We start from the raw sequence: 23,014 nt of genomic DNA, 5'->3' as shown, positions 1-23,014 counted from the left end.
CATGCTGCACACTACCGCACTAGTCACAGTGCTCACTGCTGCATTACTCACACTGCTGCATTACTCACACTGCTGCACGCTTCACACTGCTGCATTACTCACACTGCTGCACGCCACACACTGCTGCATGCCACACACTGCCTCACGCCACACACTGCTGCACGCCACACACTGCTGCACGCCACACACTGCTGCATGCCACACACTGCTGCACGCCACACAACACAACCACATCACTCAGGGACACCATTATATCACTCTAGGACACCACTATATCACTCTGGGACACCACTACATCACTCTGGGACACCACTACATCACTCTGGGACACCACCACATCACTCTGGGACACCACAACATCACTCTGGGACACCACAACATCACTCTGGGACACCACCACGTCACTCTGGGACACCACCACGTCACTCTGGGACACCACCACGTCACTCTGGGACACCACCACGTCACTCTGGGACACCACCACATCACTCTCCACATCACTCTGGGACACCACCACATCACTCTGGGACACCACCACATCACTCTGGGACACCACCACATCACTCTGGGACACCACCACATCACTCTGGGACACCACCACATCACTCTGGGACACCACCACATCACTCTGGGACACCACCACATCACTCTGGGACACCACCTTATCACTCTGGGACACCACCACATCACTCTGGGGCACCACCACATCACTCTGGGGCACCACCACATCACTCTGGGGCACCACCACATCACTCTGGGGCACCACCACATCACTCAGAGGCACCACTCTGGGACACCACCACGTCACTCTAATACACCACCACATCACTCTAATACACCACCACATCAATCAGCCCAACCACATCATCACTCAGCACCACAACAGCATCACTCAGCACCACAACAGCACTGTCCTTGCTTGCTACCAACAAGCATTCCCATAGCCAATAGGACGCGCATTAGGAAAGTGTAAGCTATTAGCTTTGTGAATAACAATGCTATTAATTTATGTTTTCTAAGCCAACACATATTTTAAAAAAATTGTCATTTACAATACCAATAGCTCACACTTTCCTAATGCGAGACCTATTGCATTGCAAATGCTTGTTTCCGGTTCCTTCTATGAGGACCCTGGAGCTTGAGCTCGGTCTTTTTTTTACTTTTTTAGTTGGAAATTGTTTTTCTACAACTTCATTCAACATTTATCTTAGCTGGTATTAGTTTTTAACTATTTTCAGACATTTGTACTATCTTTTTATGTCAGAAATGGCAGCTTTGTTTAACAAATGTCCTCCCTGTGGGAAGAAGATGGCGAAGTCCAAACTCTCACTATGTGTGTATTATGTGTTTACCATCCCCAGAAGTGTTACTACTGCCAACAATTTTCTAAAAGAACTCTGCGTGACAGAGAAAAGATCAGACTGCATGCGTCGATAGAGAGAGGAAGAACCATCAGTGGCCTTGAGTCTCATTCCAAGAGGCCCTTCTCTCAAGGACAGCATAAGAAGAACAGATCTCCTTCACCTGCTTCCAGAAGAAAGCAGAATCCAGAGTGCTCGCCGTCGGCGTCAAAATCTGCATCAGAAAAGCGGGTAAGCCACTCTAGAACGTCAAGGGACAGATCGCCGTTGAGGAGACCAGAACCGGCGTCGACGTTGAGGCATGCTTCGGGCTCGAAGCATGTGAGCGAAGACGGGTCTAAGTCAACTTCGAAACATCAGTCGACATCAAGACACCGATCAACGGCGAGATCTCTGCCACCTTCTCGAAGGTCTTCTTCGAAGTTCGACGACGAGAAACCCCTCTCCGACCCATAGATGGGCGACATCGATGGTGTGAGAAGTTGGCCCGATATGCAACGTTCGCTATTCTAGCGACCGCTATGTATCGTTCCAACGACCCTTATGGTGTTTGGTTGTAAGTCAACCTACAGACCAGCTATCCTAGTAGCGTGGATACGAGCAGTCTAAGGCTAAAGACTCGAGAGGGCGCGTTAAGCCAGCTGTTTACCACACATGTACCCCTTGAACACCCAGTGAAAGGACACCACACAAGTGTTATGAAAATAAACAATGTATTTATTAAGAATCACAGCAGCCCTGTACTCTTTATGAGGACAGGGTATTTAGCACAAACCAAATCTCTTTAGCAAATACTTCAAGTGCACAATTTAAAAGAAGTGTCCGAGGACACGGAAAGGTTAAGGCAAGTCGGAAGCGAGGGACTCGGGACCCTAGAGTAAGGAGGCTATGCAGGCACCGAAATGCCGAGTTACCTAGCCACGAGGGCTGCGGCTGCACAAGTCTTACAGGCGTCGGGGTCTTCGCTGACGAGCCAGGAGCCGGAAGAAAAGGAGTTGCTGGCCGGCGACCAGTGATGAATAGTTCGTAGAGATCCAAGCCTGGATCGGAGATTGATGAAACCTGAAAGCAGAGGGGACCAAGTTCGTACTACTAGCCAGTAGTCAGAGGGTACCAGGAAGGCACCAGTTGGCCGTCACCTCGACCAGGTGAGTGGGCGACGCTAGGCTCTGCAGTCTCACGGACCAGGAGGCGTTGTCGGCGACCACGGTGGAGGTGCGAGCTGTCCCACGAAGGATGGCGCTGTCGGCGTCTTGAGCGGACCAGGAGGGTCCGGGGTGCTTCTCGAAAAGATGGAAGCAAGGGCCAGTCTGGCGCAACCAGACCGGTAGTGATGATTCTCGGATGTCGTCACAGAAGGACACAAGCCAGCGGCTAGTGACCAGACAACGTGCTGAGCAGCGAGCAGAAGGGCCCCACGCAGATCGTGGAGATACTGGGAGACTGCACTTCGGAGCTGGAGCGGCTCAGGGTCGGGGCTTCTCGGACCCCAGAGCACTCACCAGAGAGTTACCTCGATGGTCGTGCTGGTTTTTAAGAGCGTGCAGGTCCTGATGATGGCCGGTCCCTCGGTCTCGTCGCACCCACAGATCACAGCTGAGCTGATGACGTGGGTAGAGGTCAGAGGTGCCAGGGAAGCCGGTTCTCGTCGAGCTGGGCCGTCGGATTCCTTGAGGAAGGACTTACAGCAAACCGCAGAGTTCTTAGATGGTGCCCGCTGATGCAGGGTGACTACTCCTTAGCCACAAGGGAGAAATCTTAAGAGTCTTGAAGTCCTTTCGTAGAAAGTATTCTTGATTCAAAGATGATCTAATTTGGAAGGGTCCCCGCTCCGGCCTTTATCCTAAAGAAAGGGGTGGGTACATGACTAGGTCCTGCCCTAAGGGTGGGACCAGGAAGGGGGGTAGTTACACCCCTCTCCCCTGCCGGACTTTCCCCAGGCCAGGGCTGTCGCCCCTGGAACTGGTTCTAACCGGCAGATGCGTAGTGAGCACCGGGGTGCCACTCCGCAGTCACCTTCTCGCAAAAGCCCTACCTACCCAGAATACACAAACCCTGTCTGGGACAGTGCGAACACCGCCCTCGACAGGAAACCCTTTGTCCAAGCGCTCCTCGCTGGAAGGACTCCCAGCAGCAGGAGGTCAGACTCGTGTCTGTGGTGGCAGCATCCATTTTGTGGAGCTGAGGCTTTCGTTAACTTTAACCGGGGTTCACAGTTACGTACATGTCGTGTCCCTCTAGAAGGGCGGGATGCTAACCTCGTCGCCAGGGTTGGTGAGAGGGCAGCACCCCGATTCGTATGACACCTTACTCGACATGTCTTGATAACGCGACACCGAAGTTACCGATGTGGTACGCGTTATCATGGAACAGCCATTGGGTCTTTTCTCCGCAAGCTGCAACCGGCTCGGCTCGGGCCAGAACACAGTTCACGCGAGCCCATGCACTCTGCCTTCAGAATTGTCAAGGCCTGCCATAGGAGTGACTGATAGGAACTCGGGTGTCCCTTGGATGGTTAGATATAGAGCTACTATATCTAAAGCAAAGGGTGATTACACGACTTCGCCCCAGCTGTCATGCAGCCAGTTGTGTCAAATTTAGGAGGTCAACCAGGGGTGGCATAATACATGCCGCAGCCCCTGGCGGCCCTGGGTACACCTATGCCCTGAGTTACAGGGTCTGATAAGGCGGCCCAGTACCAATTGGTAAATGCACCTAGGGTACATATCGTAATTTAGAAAGAGAACAGCCAGGCTGTGGGTCTGATTGGCAGGCCCACAGCCAGAGAAAGTCGTAAACCAGTGAAACAAAAGCAAAAAATCTGGGTGATCATAGGATTGCAGACCCTACTCTCCTACATGACCCCCCCCCAAACGTCGGAACAACTAGCTAACCTTGACCAGGTGAGTCTTCTTGTTCTAAGTGGAAATATCTGGAGAGCCCATCGGCATTGCCATGATCAGTACCAGGTCTATGTTCCACTGTGAAGTCCATCCCCTGTAGGGAAATGGACCACCTAAGCAGTTTGGGGTTTTCACCCTTCATCTGATTTAGCCACAAGAGGGGCTTATGGTCGGTCTGAATCTTGAAGTGAGTGCCAAACAAGTATGGCCTCAGCTTCTTCAGGGCCCAAACCACAGCAAAGGCCTCCCTCTCAATAGCTGACCAATTCTTCTCTCTAGGGGTCAGCCTTCTGCTTATAAAAGCAATGGGCTGGTCTTGACCATCAAAATTCAGTTGAGAAAGAACAGCTCCCACACCCAACTCAGAAGCATCTGTTTGGACAATGAATGGTTTGGAGTAGTCCGGACTCTTGAGGATAGGCGCCGTGCACATGGCCTGCTTTAGGTCATCGAATGCTTTTTGACAGCTCGCTGTCCACTGAACCTTTTTTGGCATTTTCTTACTTGTCAGTTCATTTAATGGTGTCACGATGGAACCATAGTTCCTGACAAACTTCCTGTAGTAACCAGTCAGGCCCAAGAAAGCTCGAACCTGAGTCTGGGTGGTTGGAGTAGCCCAGTCCCTGATTGACTGTATCTTGCTCTCCAGTGGCTGAACCTGACCTCCACCTACAAGGTGGCCCAGGTATACAACCTGTGTCTGCCCTATCTGGCACTTGGTGGCCTTGATAGTGAGACCTGCTGCTTGCAGTGCCTCTAACGTCTTCCGCAGGTGGACCAGGTGATCCTCCCAGGTGGAGCTAAAGACAGCAATATCGTCAAGATACGCCGCACAGAAGTCATCCAGCCCAGTAAGGACGTGATTCACCAACAGTTGGAAGGTGGCAGGTGCATTTTTCAGACCAAAGGGCATTACCACGAACTGATAATGCCCACCAGGGGTTGAAAATGCGGTTTTAGGCTTGGCGTCCTCAGCTAACCTGATTTGCCAATACCCAGCTGTCAGGTCAAACGTACTTAAGTAGTTGGCCGAAGCCAATCTATCGATAAGCTCGTCTGCCCTTGGTATTGGGTGGGCGTCGGTCTTAGTGACTGCATTGAGACCCCTGTAGTCTACGCAAAACCTCATCTCTCTCTTACCACCCTGGGTGTGAGGTTTCGGCACTAGAACTACGGGACTAGCCCAAGGGCTATCCGAGGGTTCAATGACTCCCAGCTCCAACATTTTCTGCACTTCACTTTTGATGCAGTCTCTAACGTGATCAGGCTGCCTGTAGATTTTACTCTTTACGGGCAAGCTGTCACCAGTGTCGACCTCATGGGTGCACCAATCGGTCTGACTGGGTGTCAGAGAAAACAGATGTCGGAACGACTGAAGAACCTGTTTACAGTCGCTCTGTTGATGTTCGGAGAGGCTGCCACAAAAGACAACACCATCTACCGAGCCATCGTCAGGATTCTGAGTGAGCAGGTCGGGGAGAGGGTCACTCTCCTCTTCCTGTCCCTCATCTAGGGCCATGAGCAAACTCATGTCCTTCCTGTCGACATATGCTTTTAGCCTGTTGACATGAAGCACCCTGTGGGGGCTCCGGGGAGTTCCCAGGTCGACCAGGTAGGTGACCTCTCCCTTTTTCTCCAGGATGGTGTGGGGCCCGGACCATTTGTCCTTGAGTGCTGCTGGGGCCACTGGCTCCAACACCCACACCTTCTGTCCGGGCTGGTAAACAGTCAAGACAGCCTTTTGGTCATGCCAAGCTTTTTGGAGTTCTTTGCTGGCCTTAAGGTTTTCGGATGCCTTCTCCATGTATTCAGCCATCCGCGAGCGGAGGCCGAGCACATAGTCCACTATGTTGGTTGCAGGCTTTTTGAGAGGTCTCTCCCATCCTTCCTTCACCAAGCACAGGGGTCCTCTTACAGGATGCCCGTACAAAAGTTCAAAAGGGCTGTAGCCAACCCCCTTCTGTGGGACTTCTCTGTAGGCGAACAAGAGGCAGGGGATCAGGACGTCCCATCTACGCCGAAGCTTTTCCGGTAGTCCATGAATCATCCCTTTTAGGGTCCTGTTGAATCTCTCAACAAGCCCATTGCATTGTGGATGATAGGGTGTAGTGAACTTGTAGTTGACACCACATTCCTTCCACATAGCAGTTAAGTAGCTCGACATAAAGTTTGCACCTCTTTCGGAGACGACCTCCTTAGGGAAGCCCACTCTGGAGAATACTCCAACTAGGGCTCTGGCCACAACAGGTGCTGTAGTGGTCCTAAGGGGAATAGCTTCAGGATACCTGGTGGCATGATCCACTACCACCAGTATAAACTTGTGCCCTGATGCTGTCGGTGGTTCCATGGGACCGACGATGTCGATCCCCACCCGTTCAAAGGGCACCCCCACCACAGGCATTGGTATAAGGGGGGCCTTTGTCGTGCCGCCTGACTTACCACTGGCTTGGCAAGTGACACAGGAGCGGCAAAACTCCTTGGTATCTTCGTTCATGTGAGGCCAGTGAAAGTGCGAGACAAGCCTGTCCCACGTTTTCGTCTGGCCTAAGTGACCTGCTAAGGGAATCTCGTGGGCCAAGGTAAGTAGGAAACCACGCTGAGACAAGGGTACGACCAGCCTCCTGGTCATGCCAGGCTTGGGGTCTCTTGACTCAGTGTACAGGAGTCCATCTTCCCAGTATACCTTGTGGGTACCTGTGGCGTTCCCAGCAGCCTCAGCAGCAGCCTGCTGTCTGAGGGGTTCAAGAGAAGGGCAGTCTAACTGGTCCTTCCCCAGGTCTTCCCTTGAGGGTCCCCCTGAGCCCAAGAATTCAACTTGATCAAGTTCGAACTCCCTAGGCTCAGTTTCCCTCAATTCCTGTAGGTCAGCCTCCTCTGAGACTTGATCCTCGACCTGGGGCAAGGGGGAAGGCGCAGCCTTAACCCTACTGCTCTTTTTCTTGGGAGGTGTCTGGTCCGTTGTTCCAGGATCCAGCACCTGTTCAGTGGGGCATTTCCTGACCTGTGACCTAGTCACAGCGAACACATGTGCTGGCAAACCTAACATTTCCATGTGAGTCCGGTGCTCCACTTCTGACCATTGTGACGACTCCAAATCATTGCCCAACAAACAATCCACTGGGAGGTCTGGACTAACTACAACCTTCTTTTGGCCAGTTACCCCTCCCCAGGAGAAAGCTACAATTGCCATACTGTGATTGGTAGTGACATTGCTTGCATTGGTCACCAGGAATTCTGTACCTGGCATGATCTGTCCAGGGTCCACAAAGTTAGGCGTCACCATGGTGACGCTGGCACAAGTGTCCCTATAGGCCTGAGCCATCTTTCCATTTATGAAAGGCGTCTGTCGGTATTTGCCCAAAGTATTGGGGCTTACGTCAGGGGATACGTCTGCGTCCCCTGTACTGACAAGGACAGCCTGAGTGAGTGTGCCAACTAAGTTGTCACGCCCCTCAGAACCCAGGGTTAACCCTACTAAACCCTTGGGAGGCGCACTACCACTGCTGACTGTACTAGGGGGCACAGGTGCCTTAGGGGCTGCAGTGGCAGGAGTCTGCCCTCCTCCTTTCTTGGTGCACTCACTAAACCAGTGAGATTTACTTTTACAGTACTGGCACCATCTTTTAGATTGGCCTTCTTTCTTCTTTTGGGGAGCCTGACCCCCACCCTCTTTGGGTTGTTGGGGACCTGTCGAAGACTTCTGGTCATTTTGTTCCCCCTTAGAATCTTTACCCTTTTGGTCTGCTTTCTTCTGACCACCTTGATTCTGGCCCTGGTTCTGTTTAACTCTCGTACGAACCCATCTGTCTGCCTTCTTTCCCAATTCTTGGGGAGAGGTCAGATCCGAGTCGACAAGATGCTGATGCAACAACTGGTTCTGACAATTGTTTAAAATTTGTTCTCTCATCATCAAATTATACAATCCTGCGTAATCAGTAACCTTACTGCCCAGCAACCAGCCCTCAAAAGCCTTAGTGGCACAATCGACAAAATCAGACCAGTCTTGAGACTGCGTTTTCTGGGTATCCCTGAACAGCACCCTGTACTGCTCAGTGGTTAGGCCGAACCCTTCAACGAGTGTATTCTTCAAGACTTGGTAATTATTAGCGTCCTCTACCCTTGTGGTGAGGAGCTTGTCTCTTCCTTTACCTTCAAAGGAGAGCCACAAGATAGCTGCCCACTGACTCTGGGGAACACCTTGCACAGTGCAGGCCCTCTCCAAAGCAGTAATCCATTTGTGGATGTCGTCCCCTTGTTTAAAGGGGGGCACTATCTTCCCAAGGTGTTTCGTATCGAAACTCTTTTCCCTATTACTAGGTACATTGCTGCCACCAGTGGGGACTGCCCCACTTAACTGTTGCTCTCTAGCGAAAGCAAGCTTTTCCTTGGCCAGGGCAAGTTCTTCCCTTTCGATCCTCAGATTAGCTGCCCTTTCCTTCGCTTCGTACACTCTCCTCTGAGGGGACGTCATCCCTCTTTGAGAAGAGTTGTGAGAGCCGTTGGTATGAAGGGATCTGCCGGAGCCTCTTGACAGAGATCTGGCTCGTCCATTCCCCATGTTAAGCGGACCCGACAGTAGCGCTGGGGTTCCCCCAGTACCACTATCATGTCTGCTTAAGTTGGACCGTGTTAGTCTGACGACTTCTACCTGTCCCTTATCTGCCTCATCCCCAGAGAGATCCTCATCCTCATCCTCCTCGCCATCTTCGTTCTCAGTTGCGAGGTGTATGAGGTCAGGATCGTCCCGGGTTCCCTCGAGGGGAGGCATGTCTCCTTCTGGATTAGAAGAGCTACGAAGTTTCTCAGCTCTCCTGGCATCATAAGTCTCCAAGAGACCAATCAGAAAGGACGTTGTGGGGTTAGACCCCTGCTGAATCTTCCGGGAGTGACACAGTCGTCCTAACTCCTTGAAGCTCAGCACAGTATATCCTGAAGGGATGACCTGTGGAGGGTCAACTGACACAAGGGGAGACTCAGAGTTTCCTCCTTGGCCCGACATACTGTTTCTAGTGTGGTGTAAGTGATGCACCTACCTACACTATGTGTTTTCCTACTGTTCCCTTGCTAAGAGTTGTAGCCAAGGTGTGCTAAGCCTTGAGGAGCTACAACAGCTGGTTCAGTAGAACTCAGAGTATTCTAAGCTTTAGTTATATGTACTAACAGTACTTGTGCGATCTTTCAACAAGATATTCTTAGGATACGTGTGGTAAAACAACAGCAAGCTCAAATCCCAACCGCTGCTCACCAATGTGAGAAGTTGGCCCGATATGCAACGTTCGCTATTCTAGCGACCGCTATGTATCGTTCCAACGACCCTTATGGTGTTTGGTTGTAAGTCAACCTACAGACCAGCTATCCTAGTAGCGTGGATACGAGCAGTCTAAGGCTAAAGACTCGAGAGGGCGCGTTAAGCCAGCTGTTTACCACACATGTACCCCTTGAACACCCAGTGAAAGGACACCACACAAGTGTTATGAAAATAAACAATGTATTTATTAAGAATCACAGCAGCCCTGTACTCTTTATGAGGACAGGGTATTTAGCACAAACCAAATCTCTTTAGCAAATACTTCAAGTGCACAATTTAAAAGAAGTGTCCGAGGACACGGAAAGGTTAAGGCAAGTCGGAAGCGAGGGACTCGGGACCCTAGAGTAAGGAGGCTATGCAGGCACCGAAATGCCGAGTTACCTAGCCACGAGGGCTGCGGCTGCACAAGTCTTACAGGCGTCGGGGTCTTCGCTGACGAGCCAGGAGCCGGAAGAAAAGGAGTTGCTGGCCGGCGACCAGTGATGAATAGTTCGTAGAGATCCAAGCCTGGATCGGAGATTGATGAAACCTGAAAGCAGAGGGGACCAAGTTCGTACTACTAGCCAGTAGTCAGAGGGTACCAGGAAGGCACCAGTTGGCCGTCACCTCGACCAGGTGAGTGGGCGACGCTAGGCTCTGCAGTCTCACGGACCAGGAGGCGTTGTCGGCGACCACGGTGGAGGTGCGAGCTGTCCCACGAAGGATGGCGCTGTCGGCGTCTTGAGCGGACCAGGAGGGTGTAATGGCTGGATTTTCTGTCTAGATGGGATCAGCCCCCAGGGGCCCCTGTGACCCAGCCAAAACGTACTCACCTTCCCTTCTTAGATCGTATTCACAATAAGTAGCTATACAGATAAATATACAGATTGCACCTAAGAATGGGGAATAACAATATACATATATGGATTTTCTACAATATCTTATTCACATCGGTTGGCCTCGCGGTCACTCTGACCCAGACCGTTCTACCCCAGGGCAGATCTGACACACAATCCGGCGTGTCTACACACGGGCCTGCAGAACCCAATGCTCCCTTTTCCAAATCGTTCGCGATCCTGCGAAACCTACACGACAGTGTCCCTCCTGTCGCTCTCATTTAGTTTTATACCACAATCCGGTGGCTTTACACGGCGGTGTCCCTCCCGCCGCTCTCATTAACGCCGCATATCAACGACGACCACATTCCTATGAAACATTATTGGGATGATATCTCAACAGTCTACTTAGGATAAAACTAAAATAATAACTTTGGATATGGATTCAGATTGTATAATGTACTCCGTACTCATAACATCAAAGGTCCACTCACTCCCTCTTTATTTGGCTACCATTCGTCTGATCGGGATTTCTCATCCGTTCGTCTAAACAATGCTCAACTAGGAGTGCCATTTACCAAGATCGAACACAAGCACCAGGTACACGATAATTCTATATGAATTAGGGTATTTATTGACAATAAACATAAATCACATTACTAGGCAGCATTACATTTGCAAAGGGAATAAAAGATAAAGATTAGAGTGCACGCACTATAAGAATCGGTCGGACTTCACCTGGTTAATGGGAAATCGGGACTCGGCAGTCATCTAGGCTCCTGTCTCGTCTCTGGGTCCTGGCTCGCCTTGCAGTCACCCTCAGCCGTCACAAGTACACGTCTGCACCGATAGGCTCAAACTCGTCTGCTCTCCCTCAGGACCTCGGAACCTTGCTGTTAATTAGCTACCGTCTCTCTCTCTCTCTGCATTAGTGCGCTCCGCGCCACTTCTCGTTCAGTCTATTTTCAGAGAGTTTCGGTCTTAAATCTTTCTCCGACTTCAAAGATGGCGACTTGTCCACCATGAAAATGAATAATGGTAGAGATGCTAACGGCTAGATGCCGCCTACGGACTAACTGACAAAAAGACTAACACCTTCGCTAATATCAAAGCCCGTTCCTTCATGGAAATTCACGGCCAGTAACCTGCCGCCCACCAAATTCTTGTACCTCCCCGTACCAAGGACACTTTCCCAGCCGGCCGGCCTGAAGTTGTGTCTTCGGAGTGGAGAAAAATACATTCCTTCGATAAGGGTCAGCCTGAACCGGTTCTCTCCAAGCGAACAACAGCTTGAAACTAAAACATCACTCTTAACCTAGAAAGCCTTCTCGAGCTACCGGACAGAAAGCAAAATGGAGTCTGTCTCGCTTAAGGCCTACGGAGCCCATAATATGCATAGCTCCATGAGAAACAGATCGGCATGTTAGCAAATGAGTAAATCATGACTAATACTTATATATCTAACCCCTCACTTAAATTCATAAGCCTTACTCTAAGGGAAATGGCACGAAAATGCCCTTATATCTGTAAGACAGGGTCCCTATCTATCGGCCTAATCCCTATGCTATGAGGGTGATAGACTGGAGTCACTCTCCATCATTCTTCTTCTCCAGAGAGCTGGCAGAAAGACAGCCATAACAGAGGGTCCGGGGTGCTTCTCGAAAAGATGGAAGCAAGGGCCAGTCTGGCGCAACCAGACCGGTAGTGATGATTCTCGGATGTCGTCACAGAAGGACACAAGCCAGCGGCTAGTGACCAGACAACGTGCTGAGCAGCGAGCAGAAGGGCCCCACGCAGATCGTGGAGATACTGGGAGACTGCACTTCGGAGCTGGAGCGGCTCAGGGTCGGGGCTTCTCGGACCCCAGAGCACTCACCAGAGAGTTACCTCGATGGTCGTGCTGGTTTTTAAGAGCGTGCAGGTTCTGATGATGGCCGGTCCCTCGAGGTCTCGTCGCACCCACAGATCACAGCTGAGCTGATGACGTGGGTAGAGGTCAGAGGTGCCAGGGAAGCCGGTTCTCGTCGAGCTGGGCCGTCGGATTCCTTGAGGAAGGACTTACAGCAAACCGCAGAGTTCTTAGATGGTGCCCGCTGATGCAGGGTGACTACTCCTTAGCCACAAGGGAGAAATCTTGAGAAGAGTCTTGAAGTCCTTTCGTAGAAAGTATTCTTGATTCAAAGATGATCTAATTTGGAAGGGTCCCCGCTCCGGCCTTTATCCTAAAGAAAGGGGTGGGTACATGACTAGGTCCTGCCCTAAGGGTGGGACCAGGAAGGGGGGTAGTTACACCCCTCTCCCCTGCCGGACTTTCCCCAGGCCAGGGCTGTCGCCCCTGGAACTGGTTCTAACCGGCAGATGCGTAGTGAGCACCGGGGTGCCACTCCGCAGTCACCTTCTCGCAAAAGCCCTACCTACCCAGAATACACAAACCCTGTCTGGGACGGTGCGAACACCGCCCTCGACAGGAAACCCTTTGTCCAAGCGCTCCTCGCTGGAAGGACTCCCAGCAGCAGGAGGTCAGACTCGTGTCTGTGGTGGCAGCATCCATTTTGTGGAGCTGAGGCTTTCGTTAACTTTAACCGGGGTTCACAGTTACGTACATGTCGTGTCCCTCTAGAAGGGCGGGATGCTAACCTCGTCGCCAGGGTTGGTGAGAGGGCAGCACCCCGATTCGTATGACACCTTACTCGACATGTCTTGATAACGCGACACCGAAGTTACCGATGTGGTACGCGTTATCATGGAACAGCCATTGGGTCTTTTCTCCGCAAGCTGCAACCGGCTCGGCTCGGGCCAGAACACAGTTCACGCGAGCCCATGCACTCTGCCTTCAGAATTGTCAAGGCCTGCCATAGGAGTGACTGATAGGAACTCGGGTGTCCCTTGGATGGTTAGATATAGAGCTACTATATCTAAAGCAAAGGGTGATTACACGACTTCGCCCCAGCTGTCATGCAGCCAGTTGTGTCAAATTTAGGAGGTCAACCAGGGGTGGCATAATACATGCTGCAGCCCCTGGCGGCCCTGGGTACACCTATGCCCTGAGTTACAGGGTCTGATAAGGCGGCCCAGTACCAATTGGTAAATGCACCTAGGGTACATATCGTAATTTAGAAAGAGAACAGCCAGGCTGTGGGTCTGATTGGCAGGCCCACAGCCAGAGAAAGTCGTAAACCAGTGAAACAAAAGCAAAAAATCTGGGTGATCATAGGATTGCAGACCCTACTCTCCTACAGATGGCACGATCGGCGACTAGGAAATCGACGTCTAAGGTACCATACACCCATCGCCGTCGAGGAGACAGTCCCGTTCACCGTCGAAGAGACCGACGTCGAACATCATTGCGGAGACATGACTCTTCCAGTGTGTCTCCACAGCGTTCAATGTCGGTGGTGGCGTTATCTGGATCGAATTCGAGGGAGAGGATTGTTGCCACTTCTAAGGATGTACCAGAAAAACCACGATCGACGTCGAAGGCACAGCGGTCGACGTCGAGATAAGTGCCCTCTTTTCCTGGACTTCACATTATTCAAGTCACCCCTGAAAAAATCCCCGGCTCTCAATACCGAAGTCACCTACTAACTTATCGCCACGATGGCTCGCGAGGATTCTACACTGCGCCATCTAGAGTTCCTGGAGCAAGATTCTCCAAATCTCTATCACCACCCAGAACCTCTGGGGGATCCTTTCCACCCAGGTCCCCAAGAAGGTCTCAATCACCTGTGAGAAGGCGCTCAAGGTCAAGAGGGCGTTCAAGTTCTCGCTGCTCTCCTACTTCTAAAAGAAGACTTAGGTCTCCAACAACAACTGCGTCATCGAGGTCTTCAATTAGAGATTACTCCCCCATTCTGTCCACTACACCCACATCTAGGGTGTACCCAATAGATGATCTTGGAACTTTTAATGATGTCCTTTGTAGGGGTTCCAACAAGCTCAATATCACTATCTATACTCAAACCAGTTTCTATATCAGTGCTCTTTGAAACTTTGCATCACAAGTATTATGCAAAACCTCTGCTTCCTTTAGTTCCAGGTCTGTTGGAACCTGCAATGCAGACCTTCCGTACCCAGCCACTGTGGGTTCAGTTCCCACCAGGATGTGCAAGAAATATAAGGCCCCTAACGAGGATCCTTTTTTTCTTCGTGCAGTACCACCTCTGGACTCCGTGATTGTAGCTGCAGCCAAGAAAGCACATTCTACAACATCTTCTTCTACTGCACCACCAGAGAAGGACAGTAAGAATATGGACTCTCTGCGTATACAAATGTGCAATACTTCGGCCTCAATGATGAAGGTGGCTAGTGCTTCTGCCTTGCTAGGTCGGTACGATAGGTCCCTCTGTGATTCCTTGGCGAGATTTTCAAGCAAACTCTTGAAGGAAGATTAACAAGACTGCAGCGGCAGATGCATTGGACTTGGCAGCCAATGGATATTCGCATGGCATGTGCTCAAGGATATAGGCATGGCTTCGCTTACGGGGCTAAAACCTGATGCACAAACCTCCCATTTAACGGATCCTCTCTGTTTGGTGCACATGCGGATGACGAAATGTCCAAGATGAAGAGCGATTTGGACACTCTGAAAGCTGTTGGCTTAAAAAAGAGAAAAGAGTTTAGGCGTAGATTCCGTCCTTATGATCGACGTTCCTCTCAACAGAGGGTTCAAACCCCTCACTGGAACACACAAAATCAAGGTCAAGGTCAATCTAGGTCCAATTATCAACAGAGGCGACCTGGACGAGGCAGAGACTCTACGAAGCAGCAGCCTAACGCTCCTAAACCATCGGCAAAGCAATGAGGGATGGCTTCCCCCATTCCCGTTGACCACTCCGGTGGGAGGAAGTATTCTGTTACACCTGGAGGAGTGGGAGAAGTTAAAAAAGGACATGTGGGTTTTGAATATTGTGCAGAATAGCTATCTGCAGAGGTTCAAATCCCCACCACCATCAGTTCCTCCAAAACAAAAGCTTCTTCAAAGACACCACCTGTTACAAGCAGAAGTAAGAGTGCTCCTACAAAAACATGCCATAGAGAGGGTCCCTATTCCTCAACGAGATCAAGGGATTTACTCACATTATTTTCTGATTCAGAAAAGAGGTCCCACCAGAGAATACAGACCAAGACTCGACTTAAGGCTGCTGAACAAGTACATTTGCAAAGAGAAATTTTGAGTTTTGGCTTTACATCAAATATTCCCTCAGCTTCATCAGGGAGATTGGATGTGTGCAATAGACCTACAGGACGCATAATTTCACATTCCAGTCTCCATAAAACATCACAACTTTTAAAGATTCCGAGTGTCTGCTCAGCATTTTCAGTTCAAAGTTCTCCCATTCTGGCTCAAATCAGCCCACCAAACTTTTTCCAAGTGCATGGCAGTGGTGGCAGCTTTTCATCGCAATCAAAGGATATTCATAAACCAACATCTGGACGACTGGCTTCTGAAGAGCTCGTCACCTGCTCTGCTTCAGAGTCATCTCTTGTACTGTCTGCAGTTGCTAAACAGGTTGGGCCTCCATGAAAACTTCAAGAAATCAACCTTCAAGGCATCTCTGAAGATCCATTATCTGGGTGCCTTACTGTATACCGCAGAAGCAAGCGTGTATCCTTCGGAGGAGAGTTTGTCCTCAATTAAGGAGAAATGCTGCAACCTCCTTCTCACACAGTATCCCACAGTCAGACAGGTGTCCTCACTTATGGGATCCTTAGGCATCATGCATCTGTATCGTTCCGAATGCCAGGCTGAACATGCATCCGTTGCAGCAATCACTGGAAAATCAATGGATGCAAGTGTCAGGACGCTGGGACGATCAGGTGCTTCTCTCTCAATCGGCCAAGGATTCCATCAAATGGTGGATGAAGAGTTCCAGTCTCTTGAAAGGAGTTCCTTTTTACCTTGACCCTCCTGCACAAACAAAAGTCATGGATGCCTCACTCCAGGGATGGGGTGCTCACATTGGGGGTCTTCAAGTTCAAGGCCTTTGCTCCGAGACGAAACAAACTTATATCAATCTCTTGGAGTTAAGAGTAGTGCAAATTTTTAACAAAGGAGGGAGGGAGAGGCAAAGTGGATTCGGTCTCCCCTGGCAAATTACATAAACAAAATAGAATCCACTCCAGTGGTGGTAGTGGTCCCTACAATGGTAGGGAGCACGCAGTGTTGTGTAAAATACCCCTCACACACCACCAGGCCCCTTGGTGTCATGCTTCATCATTGGGGTCTTCGCACCCCTCTACGGGATGCAGCGTGCTACGACTCACGACTACGTAGGAGCACTTGAAGTGTACTATGTGTTGGTGTGTGTGGGGAGTTAAGTGTGAGTGGTGAGGTGGTGAAAAGTGATGGTTTAAAAAATACCTGGCTCGTAGGGTAAAAATAAACTTTATTGGGCCCTCGGCTGGTATCGTTAAAAGGGGTGCAGGATGAGGTTGTTACTGTGTTTTAAGGTACATCAACCTCAGAAAGTGCGTCGACATGTTTCGGAGTATGATATGCATAGCAAAGCTTGAACCGATCTATTGCACTAAAATACGGGTCTAACGCTCTTTAATGGAGTTATACCTGGGGAGTTAGCATTTATAATTTGCCCCGAGTAGCTGTATACAAGATTCCTCTGTCCCTGCCCTCTACACACACGCAAGGCCATGGAAGCATGACACCAAGGGGCCTGTTGGTGTGTGAGGGGTGTTTTATACAACACTGTGTGCTCCCTACCATTGTAGGGACCACTACCACCACTGGAGTATATTCTATTTTGTTTATGTAATTTGCCAAGGGAGACCGAATCCACTTTCCCTCCTCCTCCCTCCTTTGTTAAAAATTTGTCCTTAACAGTGCGCAGCTGGGGAGCCCCTCCTTTGGACACACATAAGTACACGTGACACACATTACATCCAAACACCTCTGCCTCTTTTCGCACAACAACAGAATGGAGGACGAACATGGCCTCACTTTCGGGGAGGATGATGTTGATAGGATCCTTGCGTAAGTCAATCCCTTTGAAGGATTAAGTAACAGTGACCCAGGCCCATCAGTGGCGGACTGGGATGAACTCACAAATCTGAGGAAAGTCCAGATCAGGCTGCCTTACATGGTCTTACTGTTTATGTAATTTGTTAAGAGTAGTGCACCTAGCTCTCAAATCATTATACCCGTCGCTTCAATCTCAGTTTCTTCTGATTCACATGGACAACACAACCACAATGCATTACTTAAACAAGCAGGGAGGCACTCTATCAAGGCCTCTTTCTCTAGAGTCACAAAACATCTAGAGGTGGCTTCTTGCAACAGACTTGAGCATTCTAGCAATGCATCTTCTGGGGACTCTCAACGTCCAAGCGGATGCTCTGAGCAGAGAATACGTTGAAGCACACGACTGTTCTCTCAACGACTAAGTCATTCAAAGTGTCTTCCAAGAATGGGGCACGCCAGACATCGACCTGTTTGCAGACGCAGTAAACGCAAAATGACCCGTCTTCGCATCCAGGTTTTCACAACCGGGATCTCGTGGCAATGCCCTTTTGATAAGCTGGTATCACACATTACTGTACGCCTTTCCACCAATTCCGTTGACTCCCACAGTGATCAACAAGTTTTACAGGACCAATTCCAGAATGATTTTGAAAGCTCCAGAAAGGCCGCGTCAGTGGTGGTATCCGGATCTCCTTCAGCTATCAGAAGTTCAATCAATCAATCAGAGCATTTATATAGCGCACTACTCACCCAGAGGGTCTCAAGGCGCTAGGGGAGGGGGGGTCCGCTACTGCTCGAACAGCCAGGTCTTGAGCTGCTTCCTGAAGGCGAGGTGGTCCTGGGTCAGGCGGAGGTGGGTCGGGAGGGAGTTCCAAGTCTTGGCGGCGAGGTAGGAGATGGACCGTCCCCCTGTGGTGGCTCTTCGGATTCGGGGGACGGCGGCGAGGGCGTGGGTGGTCGATCGAAGCTGGCGTTTGGGAGCGTAGAAGTTGAGGCGGCTGTTGAGGTATCCTGGTCCTTGGTTGTGTAGGGCTTTGTGAGCGTGGGTGAGGAGACGGAAGGGGATTCTCTTGTTGACCGGGAGCCAGTGCAGGTCTCTTAGGTGTTCGGAGATGTGGTTGCGACGGGGGATGTCCAGGATGAGTCGTGCTGAGGCGTTCTGGATCCGCTGAAGTCTCTTCTGGAGCTTGGCGGTGGTTCCTGCGTAGAGGGAGTTGCCGTAGTCCAGACTGCTGGTGACGAGGGCCTGGGTGAACGTCTTCCTGGTCTCGGTGGGGATCCACCGGAAGATCTTGCGTAGCATGCGCAGGATGTTGAAGCACGACGAGGAGACGGCGTTGACTTGTCTGGTCATGGAGAGGGAGGAGTCCAGAATGAAGCCTAGGTTGCGTGCGTGGTCTGTTGGTTTGGGTGCGCTGCATAGGGCGGGGGGCCACCAGGAATCGTCCCAGGCGGAGGGTGAGGATCCCAGGATGAGGACTTCCGTCTTGTCCGAGTTCAGTTTCAGGCGACTGTTCTTCATCCATTCGGCTACCTCTTTCATCCCTTCGTGGAGGTTGGCTCTGGTGGTGGCGGGGTCGTTGGTGAGGGAGAGGATCAGCTGGGTGTCGTCGGCGTAGGAGATGATGTTGAGGTTGTGCTGGCGTGCAATGGCTGCGAGGGGGCTCATGTAGACGTTGAAGAGTGTTGGGCTGAGCGAGGAGCCTTGAGGAACGCCGCAGATGAAATGGGTGGCCTCCGATCTGAACGGGGGGAGGCGGACCCTCTGTGTCCTTCCGGCGAGGAAGGAGATGATCCACTCCAGTGCCTTTTCCTTGATTCGGACGTTGCTGAGGCGCTGTACTAGGGTACGGTGGCAGACAGTGTCGAAGGCCGCGGAGAGGTCTAGGAGGATGAGGGCCGCTGTTTCTCCGTTGTCGAGCAGGGCTCGGATGTCATCGGTGGCTGCGATCAGGGCGCTCTCGGTACTGTGGTTGGCCTGGAAGCCAGACTGCGAGAGGTCTAGGGATCCGTTCGTCTCGAGGAAGGCGGGCAGCTGCTTGTTGACGGTCTTCTCGATGACTTTTGCAGGGAACGGGATTAGCGAGATGGGGCGGTAGTTCTTGAGGTCGGTGAGGTCGGCTGATGGCTTCTTTAGTAGTGCGCTGAGTTTGTCATGCTTCCAGCTCTCCGGGAAGGTAGCGGTGTCGAAGGAGGTGTTGATGATGTTCCGCAGGTGGGGTGCGATGACAGCATCGGCCTTGTTGAAGACGTGGTGAGGGCATGGGTCGGTCGGAGATCTGGAGTGGATGGAGTTCATTGTGCGGACGGTGTCTTCGGTGCTGATCTGGGTCCAGGCGCGGAGGGTGGTGGTGGGGGGCGCTGGTTCGGTCGTGGCGTGCGTCGGTTGGGGGCACAGGAGGTTACCATGCCGGCCAGATCTAATATCCAAGAACGAAGGGAAGATATTCCACCCAAATCTAGCATCCCTGCGGTTGACGGCAAGGCTCCTGAAGTCCTTCAATACGTACATTTAGACTTAGCCTCTTTTAGAATGTTCATACATTCTGGGGTTAAGAGGCCCTCCACAAGGCAATCCTATGCTTTTAAGTGGAAGAGGTTTTACTTATGGTGTACGAACAATGGTCATGATCCTGTCAGGGGTCAGGAACAGATGCTTTTACCATATTTACTGTATTTGGCCGAATCTGGTTTGAAATTTTCCTCTATTAAGGTGCATCTTGCAGCTATTACAGCTTATAGAAAATCACCTAATCAAATTTCTTTCATTAAAATCCCTGTGGTCAAGGACTTTCTCGAGGGATTAAAAAAGGTTTACCCTCCAGTTAGAGCTCCATCGCCACATTGGGAGATCAACATTGTATTAACTAAACTAATGGGGGCTCCTTTCGAGCCTATTCATAGCTTCTTTGCAACATTTGACATGGAAAGCTGCTTTTTTAATGGCTACCACCTCTGTTCGCAGAGTAAGTGAAATTCAGGCATTATGCTTCAAAGAGCCCTGCATTGTTTTTCATGCAAACAGAGTGGTTCTAAGAATGCATCCGAGTTTTCTACCTAAGGTAGTCTCGGATTTTCATATTAACCAGACAATCACTCTCCCCACTTTCTTTCCGAATCCTTCAAATCCTCCGGAAATGTCCCTCCACTTGTTGGATCTTAAGAGGGTTTTGAAATTTTACTTAGACAAAACAAAAAGCTTGAGAATAACGGATCGTCTGTTTATAAACTTTGGGTCCATAAATACTGGTTCTGCCACTTCTAAGAGATCGATCTCTAGGTGGATAGTGTCTTGTATATCCATGTCCTATCAATTGGCCAATCGAGTACTTCCTGGCAAGCCTAAAGCCCATTCTACCAGGGCAAAAGGATTCTACCACATTTCTCCTTAGAAACATTCCTATGGCAGAGATTTGTAAAGCAGCCACATGGCGCTCAGTGCATACATTTACACGCCATTACTGTTTGGACTCTGTTACACAGGCGGATGCCCAATTCGGGCAAGCCTCACTCAAAAATCTGTTTGGATAATTACTTGTTAGATGCTGTGTTTTAAAATTACTGTAACTGCTCATCCACGAGGAAGTGGGAATGGGCTTGCTACTCTATTCAGTGCTTATGACTATTGATGAGTAGTATCCCCTGGAAGAGAAGGATAAGTTACTTACCTGTAATCCTAGATCTGCAAGAGACACATTAGTGATAGATTCCTTACCTTAGAATATCCCCAGGCGCCAGACTTGTTACGGAATGCTTTCGTTAGCAGTACCCCTGCACGTCGATGGGCGTTGTCGTATGGCTCCGTGTGCGTCGTTGGCGTCGTATTTGCCGAGATGACGTAACTGGAGCTACCTAGACGCGCCCTCTGATGTCAGTTTTCTTTTTCCACGCCAGCAAGTGCAGATCCGGAGAGAGCGGTATTCCGTCTCTTGTTGATTAAGTAATTTTTTGATATATTTGTGAGTACACTGTACCCCTGGTGCATAGAGATGCCCTATTTCAAGCTTTGGGAGGCCTGTCCGCGCACGATGTCGCTGACGGACCCGCACCGTGAGTCTCTTCTGCCTGGGGCATGCCCACAACACAGAGTCGTGCTCCCACTGCTGGGCCATGGCTCCAAAAACTTTGCGGGAGCAGTCCTGAAAGTGTCTGGAGGTCCGGGAGTCGGCCCCACATCGTTCCAGGCCCCGGTCCCGTGGGATATCGAGGGCCTGGTAGCGGTGCAATCACCATGTAATGTAATGTAATGTAATTTAATTTTTGTAAAGCACAACTTACACTCCAAGGAGCATCTTGGCGCTGACTGCTAGTGCCTAGAAGGTATTTGGCCGGGGGGCTAGTGAGGCAACGGTGAAACATTGTCTGGTATATCAGGAAGTTAGGGACTAGACCAGGGCTAAGCAACCTATGTCTGTGAGTTTAAAAATCCATGTCTTCAGGGCCTTTCGAAAGAGGCTCTCTGACAGGATTTGGCGTAATTGGGGTGGAAGTTTGTTCCAGGCCCTTGCGCCCAGCACTCCAAGAGATTTTCCTCCTTTCGTGGCTAGTCTGATTTTGGGAGTCACCAGAAGGTTCAGGTTAGAAGATCTAAGTGAACGGGAAGGCACATATCTTCTAAACCTTTTTGACAAGTAGGTGGGACCTAGCTGATGGTATGCCCTAAAGGTGATGACTAAGATTTTAAATAACACCCTCTTGTGGATAGGTAGCCAGTGCAAGATCTTAAGTGCTGCTGATGCAGACAACTTCCTTGGCCATCTCAGTACCAGGCGCGCAGTGGCATTCTGGACCATCTGCAAGCGATGCAATACTGCTTTACTGGATCCTGCATATAAACTATTGCAGTAGTCCAGACGAGATGTAATAAGAGCCACCGCCACCGTTTTTCTGGCTGCCAATGGAAGAAAGTCAAAAAACCTTCTGAGGCCTTTAATTATGCCAAAGCAGGACCCTGCCCCCGCACCTGCTTGTTGTCTGAATGACAAGGCCTCATCGAACCTAATACCAAGGTTCCGAGCCGTGGTAATAGTGTTTGGGGGAGCTTCTGCATCTTGTGGCCGCCATACTTTGGGGGAAAAAAGATTTTGTTGTCCGAAAGGTAAAATTTCGGTCTTGCCTGAATTACATTTTAAATGGTGTTTCCTCATCCAGTCGAATACAGCAGTAAGACAATGTCTAAGATTTTCCTCTGCCCTTGTTGTGTTGTTGTCTTGGACGAGGATGAGCTGAGTGTCATCAGCATAAGATATAGTGCTGATGCCAAAAGATGTAATGAGCTCTATCAGGGGAGTCATGTACAGATTGAATAGTACTGGGCTCAAACTTGAGCCCTGAGGAACCCCTGTTTTTAGTGTTTTCTCCTCTGATCGATATTTCCCAAGTACAGTGACTTGCTTCCTGTGGCTGAGAAAGTTTTTCAGCCATTCAAGGGCAACTCCTGCTATTCCTGATTCTGCTAGGTGGCCAATTAATACGGAGTGCGAGACCATATCAAAGGCCGCCGATAGATCAAGCAGAACCAGGACAGCCTTTTTCATTCGAAGTCTTTGCATTTGGAGTCAGGTAAGGCGAAGCACAAAAAGTCAAAAAAGCGTTGCTGCTCTTCGTCCTCGGCGATCGCCGGACGCGGCTGAGGGGGCAGGTGACGCCGC

General features: G+C 50.4%; 1 protein-coding gene across 1 annotated transcript in view; it reads left to right on the top strand.

Moving 5' to 3' along the window:
* Nucleotides 1–23,014, top strand: part of BRWD1 (bromodomain and WD repeat domain containing 1) — a 2,503,800-nt gene that overhangs the window by 195,829 nt on the left and 2,284,957 nt on the right. The window lies entirely within an intron of this gene.

Source organism: Lissotriton vulgaris, chromosome 8 (assembly GCF_964263255.1).
Source record: "Lissotriton vulgaris chromosome 8, aLisVul1.2, whole genome shotgun sequence".
Lineage (NCBI taxonomy): Eukaryota > Metazoa > Chordata > Amphibia > Caudata > Salamandridae > Lissotriton > Lissotriton vulgaris.
This window is presented reverse-complemented; position numbering and strand designations above follow the sequence as displayed.